The following is a 14,139-nucleotide window of genomic DNA, read 5'->3' as shown; positions in this document are numbered from 1 at the left end:
TAGTTAAACTTCTCCAAAATATCTGCAGTCATGGGAGCAAATGGTATATATATATATATATATATATATATATATATATATATATATATATATATATATATATAATATATATATATATATATATAGCTTACATAGAGCACATAGCTATCACAAACTTTCATGGAACCCACCATCATCAGTTTGCATGCAATCCACATACATCACATGCTTGCATGTAGTCCATAGCTATCATAAGCTTGCATCTGGCCCACAACCATCGTGCATGTGGCCCAGAACCATCGTACATGTGGCACACAACCATCGCGGATGGAGCCCACAAACATCACATGCATCCAAGGAGCCCACCGCCATCACACGTTTCCTTGGAGCTCACAGCCATCAACCGCTTCCATGGAGCCTACAGCCACCACCAGCTACCATCGTGCCCATAGCCATCACAAACTTGAACGATGTCACTATCGACATCACAACTACCACTATGATCTTTGCAAAAATCATTTCTCAGCTAACAATAGGTAACCATGCGATGCTCCAGAAACCGCATAACACTTTTGTCGAAGAGTGTACAGAAGTTGACCTAGAGAAAAGGAACAATAGGTATTCATGAGGTGCTCCAGAAACTGCATAACACTTTGTCGTAGACTGTACGAAAGTTGACATCGAGAAAAGGAACAATAGGATTATATTAAAGTAACCACTTCAAATTTTTTGAAGGAAATCTTGAAAAAGGCCATTTAGTACATAACTTCAACTAAGAGATTTACCTGATCAGTATATATCCCTTCACTTCAAGCTTTTATTTCACCGGTACGTAATTGTTTAATATGAATACATACCGAATACATACCACCAGAATTCAAGATAAAAGTCCTTTATCTACCCTTCATCCACCAATGCCAAAATCTATCTATTTCTTTTTTCTTCTTTAAAATTTGTTAATTTGCAAGTATGCAGTAAAATGTTGTCTCCTGTGAACACTTATTTGTTGCTGCGAGATATAATAACAGATGTGTTTGTATAGTTTTCAACCGAGAGTGTGCTACCAAGTGTACAAGTGACACCGAGCGTCACTGTAAATTCAATTTCTATGTGACATGCCTTGCATAGAAAAGATCCATTACTGTTGCGCATCTCAAGTCAGTGAAAGACCAGTAACAGTAAATAAATAAATAATAAAACAAATAAATAAACTTACCACAATCAATCTTATTTACACTAAAAAAAATTTCACCACTGAGTAGACTATCCTTAATTTTTTACTTAATACACTATACACACACACACACACATACATATATATGTATGTGTGTGTGTGTGTGTGTGGTATGTGTGTGTGTGTGTATGTGTGTGTCTGTGTTGATCCGCAACAAGTTGAAATAAACTAGTTAAAGCATAATAAATTTAATGGATTAATTCCTGTATAAACAGTCATGTAAAGCTTCGCAAAAACAGCGTTTTTTGTTGTTGTGTTTTATTTGTTTGTCTTGTCTATGTTTTATATTTGCCTTTGAAAAAAACTCGTTAAGAGTCGAAAGCGCTCAGGCTAGCTAAATACTAGTTTTGCGCTGTTCGTTGTCAGTTTATTGCATTCATCTTAACCAATCCCTGACACACGTGATCACTGGTTGAATCCGGTGCACTTGAAAGGATTGTTATTCGCCATATGATTTGTATTATATATATAAGGATCATGGGTATAAATGCAGATAATATTGGCATTGAAGCGCCGTAGTTTTCTTTTTGTATGGAAAGAAGTTTAGAAAACAACTTCGCTTTCGGATTCTAACAGATCATATTCATGTGCCATACTTCATCATTGTCATCTTTTCGTGCACAATTTTTCATCATTGTTCACACTATTCATGTGTCATACTTCATCATTGTCATCTTTTAGTGTGCTATTATTGATCATTGACAACTCTATTCGTTTTTCATCATTGTACAATGTATTCTTGTGCTCTTTCTCAGAATTTCTTTTTTTTTTAGCAACAACTGCAACAGAATTGGGAGTCACTGAAAGTTGTAATAAAGATTATATACTGAAAACGATTAGTTCGGAATGGATTGCGCCATGGTTAAGTGACAGCTAATACAAGAATGGAAATGATTTCGGTGAAGATTTCATTACCGTAGATTAAATTAATGACATGTCAGTTAGTGGAGCTTTAATGAAATCAAAATTAATTTTTCTATAATGAGATTAAATGACATCTTGATACTGTGCAAAAAGAGTAGAGAGAGTGCTCCGATACAAAGAAAACTGCACTCATAACAGACGGTAACCAAATATGGGTTATTGGTATGGTTTGCAATTGGTACGACATTTTACACAGGTCACAGGATATGGTTCGATGAAGAACAAAAACACGCATAAGTTAGTAATACTAGTATTGATATATGTATTCGTTAGAACGGCAATGCCTCTTGTTACGCCAGTCTCATTATTTGATAATCTGTGGAGTGACTAATTCTGGAATGATTTTGTTAGCTCTGAATTTTATAGAGACTGAATACAAGAAACTCTTGACTTTGCACATCGTGATTCTTTGTCCAAGTTGTATGACAACTTTCCTTACGAAAGAAAATGCTTACTCAGGGAGCAAATGATATGGCGATAGATCATGTTTTAATAAATTGTTAGAGTTAATGGCTGATATCGATCAACTAACCGATACATTAGTTATGATTCATGATCACTGCAACATGAACGAGGCCTGCAGAGAACAGAGCAACGATAAAGACATAAAAGTCAGCAATGAAGCTAGCTACGGAAATAATTTCCGCCCAGGCGTTGAGCTCACTAAGAGGTCTGGGCCTCTTAGTAGCCTCCGGTTGGTGCTTAAGAGCACAAGAAAGTGGAACAACATTGCTCTTAATATGGGACAACAAAACAAAACAAAAGTGAGAAAACGGTCCAGGAGTCGTAAAGGTGGCACAATGCAACAATATAGGGAGCAGCCTATGCAGACCCAGTTAGTGAGTAATCCTCCAAGTAGGACCCGTGAAGAATACAAATTCTAGCATCAGACCAAGCCAAATATCGAACTTCACCAATTAAAGGAGTAGAAGTACAATTAGGGGTCCCGCCAAAGGTCTTGACTGCCCAGGAAAGACCGGACCACGTTTAGGCTAGACAATAACAACAACAAGTACAGGAGACATTTGTGAGTGTAGCAGCTCAAACTCCTACGAGCAAGACACCACATAAATGGCAGAATACTAACCGTGAAGTTCAAACAGATGTTACTATGGTAACCATCAGCGAAATTTACCGTAGAACCGCTGCCACAGTCGAAGCAGACTTGGACTTTTCGTCTTCTTCTAATAATGATAGTCATTATCAAGAGACCGAAGAGATAGGAGACGAAGCAAACAAGGAGAAAATAAAGGAGGACAAGGTGGAAGAAGAGGAGGATTTCGACCCTATGAGACAAAGGCAATTGGTCATGGGGTTAGGATCAGCGCTTGATGACATCAAAAAGGCAGGCCATTACATCAGCGATGTGAAGTATCTTGCCTGGAGAACTCTAAAAACCCGAAAGCCAAGGCCCCAATGGCAAAATGGAGTCAAGGTCCTCTCCCAGTCCACCAGTAGGTTTGGCAACAAAATCTTCTTTCCAGTCTTGTGGAAGCTGTTGACTATATGTCTGATATACATGGATATGAGGCACTTTTTGTTCAGACCAGCGAAGAAAATCTAGTGCAAAGAAAAAGAAGACCACCGCAGAATCATCTGTCTGCCATTATAAAAACAGCCCTTCTTAGGGCTCAAATCAAAATGCCTCATTATTATAGCTATTCCATTTGGGTTGGAATCCCAATTCGAACAAACCACACTACTGATTTGATCCTTTATCCACCGCTTATTTAAATCTTATACCTGATATTGACAAAACTTTTTCCTGTCCCTTCGGACAATTTAAATTAGAAAGCTTAGGGTATTGTATTACGTACGCTATGTACACGAAAATTCGGTTCGCTAGGAAATAGGAAATTTTTATTCTACGTTAATATTGCGTGACTCTAATTATAATTGTGGCTAAGACGGAATTGGTTATAGAGAGCCCCAAAAATTACGTAACTGGGAAAAGGTTGATATAAGTAGTAAAGGGGGGCACTTTACGGACAATGGGAATTAGCATTAAAAACACCCCTGGGTCAGATTACGGACAATGGAAATTTAACATGGCGAAAAATCGTGGGTCAGATTACAGACAAGGGGAATTAACATGGCAAAAAATCGTGGGTCACTTTACGGACAAGGGAAATTAACATGGCAAAAAATCGTGGGTCACTTTACGGACAAGGGGAATTTAACATGGCGATAAATCGTGGGTCACTCTACGGACAAGGGGAATTTAACATGGGATTTTTTTTAAAAATTTTTTTAAAAAAAGGGGTAGGCAATTCAAAGACTATCTCTTTTCGAGAAATATGGCTGGCCCTGAAAAGGGCCTTTGGTTTATGTTAATATGCCCTTAACATAAAGGGCATTTGCGACATCTTCTTTTCCTCAAACTTCGTCTTACAGCAGGGCCATACATCAGAGTCCTTTTGAGGCAACCTTGTCTCTCTATATAGACTCTTCTTATCCACAGGCTGCTGTTGGTCCTGTGGACAACGGTCCACTTGGATCGGACATACATGAGCATGTCCGTCCTGAACATCATTGTTGACACAAGAGTTGAAGATTCAACGTCTGTCCACATGTTGAGGCTCCGAGAATAGGTGAATCAATGCAGTGAACGGCGCTTATTTATAGGGACAGGAAGGATTGAAACGGATTGAGTTCATTCACCAATCCGAACACGCGTTACAGAATTCATTCAGCCCGCATCCAATCCGAAGAGAGCAGTCTGTGACGTCACGTAGTCTATATAGATTCGCTAGCGCTTGTGTGCAGTCAATCTATGCGACAGTGATTCAACATGACGGAAACTCAGAAAACGATCCATTGGGGTGCACCAGCAGGGGAGACTGCCCAAGGGAACTCGGACTTACTTTCAGAAGAGGTGAATTGGGATTTTGTGGATTTTCTCTCCTCGCAAGAATTTGTTCCGGAACCTTCGTTACCTTCTTCATTACCGCAAGTGGAAAATTTTAGACAGAGACAAAAAGAAGAATTGGAGAAATTTATACAACGACAAAAGGAAGCGGAACAGGCTTTTCTCCTACAGCAACAGCAACAAGAAGAAGAGGTAAGAAAAAAACAACAGCAGCAACAGCAAGAAGAAGTAGCAGCAAAGAAACAAGAGGGTGAAAATCAAACGGTCACGGTACTGTTGGACATTTTAGCGGAGTTAAGAAGTCTGAAACAAATGTATCAGACTTCTTTATCACGACCGAAGAGAATACGACCTTCCCGAGCTAAACACGTTAACCCTGTGACTAAGCCTACCGTACCACCCTTAGTGATTTCAACCCAATCATCATCAACATTACGCAGTCCAGAAGTAGGCCTTGGCCGTGGCAAAGGCATAAGGCAGTTAAAGTTGATTGCTTAAACTCACCCTTTCACCATGAAGAAAAAAGGCCCTTTTCAGGGCCACCCACATTTCTCGAAAAGAAATACAATTTCAATTTGCCAATAACTCAAAAAAAACTCACCCATTTTACCCTTATAGTACGTGTCTGTGTATGAGTGCGTGAGTGTAGCTTCTTATTTTAAAATCAAAACTCAAAGACTCTTACCTTATATCATTCATTTATTCTTTTCTCCATTTTTTACAATCCAATTCACAATTCACATCACAACACTTTAATAAAAAGTTCATTGATTTCTTCTTTTCTCCTTGTTTAGTCTCTCTGTTTTTTCAATTTCTTCACCGTCACACTCTTTTCCTCTTCTTCTTTCTCCTCGCTTTCTTCCCTTCTTCTTTTCTTCTCGTGTTTCTTTGCCTCATTTAAATAGAATTGCCTTTTTTCTTCCTCTTCTTCCTCTGAAGAATCCCTCTCTTCTTCTGAAGAATTCCTCTTTTCTTCTGACTCCTCTTGTTTCTTTTTTGGGCAATCTGGAGACCAATGTCCTTTTTCTTTACAATAATAACAGGTATCTTGACTTTTGTCTTTTTTATCCCCTGTTTTTTTTCTTTTTTGACGGTCTGGACACTCTGAAGACCAATGCCCTTTCTTCTGACAGATATAGTAAGTATCTTGACTTTTATCTCTAAAGGAAGGAGAGTAGTCCGTAGGCTGGTCTGAAGAGAATTTTCTAATGACCCCTCGCAAAGCTCTGACGAAACGTTCCATCTGGTTAGTCTCTTCCATCGTTGTGCTCGGCTTGAGAGTGAAATGAATAGTGAAAGGACAAGACACACACCCTTTTATATACGCTGGTCTGCTATGACTATAAAGTAGTTTATGGTGTTTGAACTTGAGTCATTTGACTTTTTGCTTTCAAGATGAAACGATCTAATTCATTCGAGAAGAAAGAAGAAAGAAGTAAGAGGCAGAAACGTGATCTATCGCCTGGTACCAGGGCTGAAATCTTGGCACAAATTCATGCCAGTGATTTTGAAGAGGACATGAGTGAACCAGAATCCGAACCCTCAAAACCAAGTCCACCACCCTTTGTCAACCCTGAAAAGTACTATTCCATTCGAGAGACGGAAAAGCGCTCCTCTAGAAAATTTAGAACCACGGCTTACAAATACACAGTGAAGTTTAAAGATTTCAAGGCTGAAGTACCGTTAGAGAAAGCAGAAGTGTTCATCACCGAGGTGTGGGATTCTTTGCTCACCTCACTCAAGCGACAATGTCAACCCAAAGAAGACGATCGCTTGAGACTTTCCATACAACACGACGGTTTGAAATCCCGTTTGGATCGAGTTTAGCACCCCTGCAGAATTGACTGCTTCCAAAGTCATGGACAAGATTCAACACGTACAACAATCTAATGATCAGTTTGACATCACCGATGGTAAAGCCACACTGGACATGACCCACGTCTCTCCTCCTCAAGGGACAGGACGCAAAAAGATGTTATTGGTGGACGACCTTCGCAACACCAAAAAGAGTCTCGTCCGAATTGACAACCCTCATGACCAGATGTGCTTAGCCCGTGCCATCGTGGTGGGACGAACCTATGCCAACAAGAACGACACGGTAGAATGGAAAAGAACCTGGGACACTATTCAACGTTCCGACCGAGCCAAACAACGAAATGAAGCAGAACTCCTGTTACAACAAGCCGGACTGCCCAAAGACACACCCTGCGGCATTCCTGAGATGCAAAAATTGCAAGATGTCCTAGCTCCACGATACACCTTGAAAGTGCACCCTCAAGAAGTGCGCGGACCTCTATTGTTTCGAGGGCAAGACTTTAAGGACGGAAAATACATTCATGTCTATTATCACGATGACCATTTCGATACGATTACCACTATCACTGGATTCCTGGGATACAGTTATTACTGTGAGAAATGTGACCATGGTTATAACAATCGAGAGCAACACAAGCATTGCGGATCGAAATGCACAGGATGTTTGGCCTCTTCACCCTGTCTGAGCGAAGAACCAGTGCCTTGTTCAACTTGTCTGCGCACGTTTGTCAGCCCTACCTGTTACCAACAACATTTGAAGACGCAAGGTTCACAGAAGAAATGCGCTTGTCAACTGCTGAGATTGTGCCCTACGTGTGAACAAGTCATACGTACCAATAATACCAAGGCACACGTATGTTCAGGAAAGAAAAAATGTCACATTTGTCACCACATCGTGGACTTGGAACACGAATGCTACGTGCAAAAATACCAGCCCCCACCAGAGAAAGAGGATGGTCACAAGAAGAAAGGCAATTTCATCTTTTTCGATTTCGAATGCATGCAAGAGACCGGCATTCCCATTCCTAATTTCTGCGTGGCTCATCGAGCGTGCGAGAAGTGCATTCAAGAACCTATCTTCAGTCATTGCCCTCACTGTAGCAAGATTCCTGGAGGGCGTGAAAAAATCTTTCGGGGACCGAACACGCTAGCCGATTTTGCCCAATGGGTCTTAGACCCCGTCGACAAGACGTGGAGCCAAGAGGACATCGAACTTTACGGAGATTGTCATCGTCATGCCACGGTGATGGCTCACAATTTCTCCGGATACGATGGACAGTTTCTTCTCAGATACTATACGGAACAAGGCACCGAGCGTCCTAAAGTGACTTTGAACGGAGCCAAAATCATTTTCATGCAAGTGGGACAAGTACAGTTTAAAGATTCGATGAGTTACTTGGCCATGCCTTTGAGTCGAATGCCTAAAACGTTTGGAATGACAGAAATGGCTAAAGGGTACTTTCCACACTTTTTCAATACGGGAGCCAATCAACACGCCGTTCTACCCCATTTGCCTGAGGCTCACTATTACGACCCCGACAACATGCGTACCGAACAACGAGAAGCTTTCTACGCTTGGTACCAGGCTCACGCCTCGGACCCCTTCGACTTTCAGGAAGAAATGCTAAAGTATTGTCGTTCCGACGTGGACATTTTACGGCGTTGCTGTGGAAAATTTCGAGAACTGTTCATGGAACACGGAGGGGTCGATCCTTTGAAAGAAGCTTGCACCATTGCCAAAGCGTGTTCCTTAGTGTATCGACAACGATTCATGCCTGAAAACACCGTGGCTGTCATCAGTCCTCAAACGACCCACTATGTCAAACGTCAATACTCGGTCAAAGCCCTACGTTGGTTACATTACTTGTGCGACAAGGAAGACAAGTGGATTCAGCATGCCCGCAACGGAGGGGGCGAAAAGACCATCGGAACGTATTCGGTTGATGGCTGGGACTTAGAAAACCCCAAAATCGTGTACGAGTTTAACGGTTGCTTATTTCACGGATGTCCCGTCTGTTACCCTGACCGTGACACTAAAAATCAGTTTTTACAACGGACCATGGAAGACCTGTACCAGGACACTTGTCAGCGGCGCCTAAAGTTAGAACAGCAAGGATACCAAGTGGTGGAAATGTGGGAACACGAATACGATCACCGTTTGAAAATCGATCCCGAGTTTAAACGTGCCGTGGAAAGTTACAAGCTGATGGACCCCCTAAACCCGAGGGATAGTTTGTACGGAGGAAGGACCAATGCCACCTGTTTGCTGTACCAAGCCGACGAAGAGAAAGGAGAAGAAATCAAATACTTGGACGTGTGTTCGCTGTATCCCTACGTGTGCAAATATTGTCGCTTTCCTGTAGGGCGCCCGCAATTGCTGACGGAACACATCGACCTGAAAAACATTCGACAATACGAAGGCTTGATCAAGTGTAAAGTTTTGCCTCCCACGAACCTATACCATCCCGTCTTACCTCACCATTGTCAAGGCAAACTGATGTTTCCCTTGTGCCGTACTTGTGCCGAAACGTGCAACCAGGACCAACCTTGCCATCACAGCCAGGAAGAACGGGCCTTGACGGGAACCTGGGTCAGCGTAGAATTGTTCAAAGCTCTGGACATGGGATACCAACTGTTAGAAGTGTACGAAATTTGCCACTTTCCCAAGACACAACAATACCGCAAGGGTGACCCTACTCAGAAAGGCATTTTCGCCGACTACGTGGATGCCTTTTTGAAACTGAAACAAGAAGCCAGCGGCTATCCGTCCTGGTGTCACACTCCCGAAGACCAAATAAAATTCAAAGAGAAATACTACGAACAAGAAGGCATCACTTTAGACCACATCGAGAAAAACGAAGGTAGGCGATCGTTTGCCAAAGTGATGTTAAATTGCTTGTGGGGTAAAATGGCACAACGACCGTGTTTACCCAAGACGGAATATTTGACAGAACCTTCCCGCTACTTCCAGATGATTCACGACAAAACCAAATACATGAAATACGTGGACGTCGTTCGCGAGAATTTGATCTTGGTCAATTACGAAGAAGATCTGGACTTTGTACAAGACGACCCCTTTGGAAATGTCATCATTGCGGCTTACGTGACAGCCCATGCTCGCTTAAAATTGTACGAAGCTTTAGAACTGTTAGAAGAACGCGTCCTGTACTTTGACACGGACAGTTGCATTTACATCCATCACCCGATTCAACATCACCCTAACATCGAAGGAGACCGTTTAGGAGCCTGGACAGACGAGCATCCCGACGACAAGATTCTAAGTTTCGTCAGTGGCGGTCCAAAAAATTACGGCTACGAATACCGGGACAAACAAGGAGAAGTGCACACGACGTGCAAAGTGAAAGGACTGACTCTGAATCATCGTACCAGTCGTGTGGTCAACTTTGGGGTATTGAAAGAAGCCTTGCAATCGGAAGAGGATGGAAACTTTAAAGTGACCACTTACCAACCGAACAAGATTGTACGTTTACCCACTCACCACATCGTCAGTCGACCTTTGGAAAAAGTCTATCAAATCGTGTACCAGAAGCGAGTGCGACTTCCCAATCACTTTACGTTGCCGTACGGTCACGTCGGTATTGGTCTGTATATAAAAAAGGAACCCTAGGCAAGATCGATAGTTCATTGTGACTACCAAGACCGAGCGAACAAGATGAATACTTTGAAAGAGGCATCGTTACAGTTTGGGGATTGTAAAAAAGTTGTATCTTCCTCTAGTGTGACTAATATTGGATGGATAAGACCCATGCATTGCGACGGAAAATGTCCGGAAGGAAACTGCGATTGTCCATGTGGTTACCATTGTAATTGCGTAACGGAGTTTGCAGATGAGTGCGATTGTGAGCCTTGCGATGGATACGATGCTGTACCTTGTGACCTGAGCGATGCCGTAAAGCATCATGGGAACTTTAGTGTCCCTACCCCTATCATGGAAAGTGATGCTGTGCTTATCAAACCTGTGGGATGCGAAAGCGATGCCGCTCGTCCTCTTGGACATTTTACTGGGTTTCGTTTTAAAGGGGAATGTTCACCTTCACGTCTACCCCCCTACGGATGTCATCCAGCCCTGAGCAAACTCCTGCCCATGTCACTCAACCCTCATCGAAACGAACCTGTGAAAAACGAATATTCGTTTCCTGTGCGTTTGTCGGAATACTGCGACTTTGAAAATCGTCTTCAATCGTTCAAAGGAAAATGGCCAAAGTATCTGGGAGGACCGACCCCCGAAGAATTAGCCAGAGCCGGATTTTTCTACTTGGGCGAAGGAGATAAAGTCAAGTGCTTCAGTTGCGGTGTGTCACTTCACCACTGGGAACCGCAAGATTCGGCCTACGTTGAACATGCTCGATGGTCACCGAATTGTCATTACTTACCCTTAGTGGGACCGAGACATTGAAGTAACTTCTTACCATAATAATCTGTTCATGGATACTTTACAAGAGAACATTCGTACTTTGCCTGTGGAGTTGAGAGAACGCATTTATCGAGAACTGGTCAAAATACAAGTAAAATGTAAAGAACAATTGCATCCGATACGTCACCGGTGTTTGAACCACTGGTACCTGAAGGCTATACAAGGACTGATTCAATTGAAAGTGTTCCATTGGACAGACATTGATCAACGATCCTCTAGTTTTAAAAAGGATTGGTTTGGTATGGACGATTGTAGTTACATCATTGTAAACGTACTGCATCGAATTCCAGAGGAAGAGTTAACGAATTACCAACATCTTGAACACAATGTCAACTTGGTGAAAGAGGAAACTTCTAAACGAATTGTAATGTGTAGATTAGTGGTGAAACGATTTAGATTCGACACTGAATTAAAACCATGTTTGTGCAAACAGTACATTTCTTGTGTCAGACCAAAGAGGATTTAGTATGACCTATTCATGGATACTTTACAAGAGAACATTCGTGCTTTGCCTGTGGAGTTGAGAGAACGCATTTACCGAGAGCTGGTCAAAATACAAGTCAAACGTAAAGAACAATTGCATCCGATACGTCACCAGATCTTTAACCACTGGTACCTGAATGGTATAAGAGAACTGATTCGTCAGAAATTCTTTCAATGGTCAGACATTGTTCAAAACTTTGAGGTCGCTAATGATCGACATGTTCATGATTATGGTTACTTCGAGATTCACCTAGTGCAACGCATTGAGGAAGACAAGTTAAAGGATTACAAACATATTTTACGTGGAATCTGCTTAGCGGAAGAGGAAACACCTAAACGAACTCTGACGTTTCGGTTACAGTATGCAAGATTTAGATTCCCTACTGGAGAACGAAGATCTCTGGCTAGAAAGTACGTGTATTGCATCCAAAAAAAAGAGAATATAAAAACAGGCTGCCATGCCACGGTTTATGTCACATGTCATCCAACAGATTCCGTGGAAGGAACTCAATGACCATATTCAAACCGTGGATCATTACCATCAATTATTACAAGAACTGTATCCATTCAATTTGGGACGACAAGTGGTGTGTGTCTTAGTGACTTGTTTTCTGGGATTTCGTTTACCAGCCGATCTTTGTGGACTCTTTACGATCAGTACTTACCACCTCCATGGCCTTAAATGGTCACGAAAAACTCCTTTTGCTCAAAGCCTTGCGTTTTCATCTGGATACTTCTCGACCTCTACGGGAAAAAAAGATTCGTCAACTTTTAGCTACCCAAGACGTGTATGACGATGTGTGTGTAGCTTGTGACTTACATCCCCATTGGACAGATGTCCGTGCCTGGAAAGAATGGGATTTTGAGGCTTGGACCCAAGAAGTGGCCCAGTATGCACGAGAGTTGTTCAAGGAAAAAAGTTACTTTTCAACCCGTGTTAGTGACGGTGCCAGAAGAACCCGTCACCCAGGACAGGACTGTCGTGGACAGACCTGAAAGACCCTTTCGGGAGGACACTTGTGTGACCTTACCCCCTGTTGAACTGGTTAGAACATTACCCAAAACATGTGGTTGTTGTACAGACACTTGTGTTTATTACACATTCATCGTTATCATGTGCCTTTTATCGTTGTACTTAAGCCTTTGGCTTTTATGTATTTTTGTCTTTCGTATTCATGTTTGAAAAAAACATTCAATAAACGTGTTCTGAAAAAGTATATAAACTCTTGTCTTGTTTGTTTTTCGTGTCACAAGTGACATTTCTCACACCATGGCTACCTCTACTGTCTCTGCTCCCTCTTCTTCTACTGTCAAAGTCATCGACGAACACTTAGATCGTGCCAGTTGGGAGGCTTTGTATCTTCGCCATCCCTTTAACATGCTCATTGCTGGACCTAGCGGTTCAGGCAAAACCGAATTCGTCAAACGTTTGATCGAACATAAACATCATTTGATCGATCGGCCCCCTCAACGAATCGTGTGGTGTTACAAAGAGTGGCAATCGGCGTACAGCCTCTTGCGAGAAAGTCAAGGCGATTCCATCGTGTTTGTGGAAGGCATTCCTAAAGAAGACGACGGCATCGTCTCTGACTCCCGTCTAACCCATTTGGTCATTTTCGACGACATGTTAGGAGAAGACGAAGAAGAAATTAAACTGTGGTTCACGCGCAAAGGGCATCACCGTAATGCCAGTGTCGTTTACATCACCCAAAATTTGTTTCAACAAAGTAAAGCCCATCGCACCATCAGTCTCAATGCGCATTACGTGGTCTTGTTTAAAAGCCCTCGAGATAAATCGCAAGTGCAAGTCTTAGCCAAACAGTTAGGAACGCCTTGGCTGACTCAGGCGTACGACGATGCCACTCAAACGCCACACGCCTATTTACTCGTCGATTTGAAACCTACGACCCCCGAGGATTTGCGATTTCGTACCCACTTGTTTCACCACTGGTGCCAAGACGGAGGGCCTGTCCTGTACACGTCTCCGTCCTCGACTTCATTTCACTCCCCATCAAAAAATCTATAAAAACCTCAGACCCTTTTTCGTCTGTCTCACACAGTGTGAACATGACGTCCCTTCAGTCGCATCTTCCCGTCAAATTGATTCGTGCCTTGTATGGCATCAGTCGAGAAAAAAATCCACAAATACGGGCTCGTGTCTTGGAAGCTAGTCTCAAAGAAGTCTTACGATGGTTCACGGTGACGGCACGTCAATTACTCCAAGGAATCATTCAGATTCCTCATCAAACCAAACGCTTTTTCGATCGAAACAAAGTCGCTTTGGTCCAACTGGCCGATCCCCGCATCGACACTCAAACCAAAAAACAAATCATTTTGAAACCTGGAGGGAGCGGTACTCTAGGAGGGGTCATCATTCGCTCACTCTTAAGATGGGATCCT

This window comes from Sinohyriopsis cumingii, chromosome 2 (assembly GCF_028554795.1).
Source record: "Sinohyriopsis cumingii isolate HCF-2022 chromosome 2, ASM2855479v2, whole genome shotgun sequence".
Classification (NCBI taxonomy): domain Eukaryota; kingdom Metazoa; phylum Mollusca; class Bivalvia; order Unionida; family Unionidae; genus Sinohyriopsis; species Sinohyriopsis cumingii.
Note: the sequence above shows the minus strand (reverse complement) of the source record.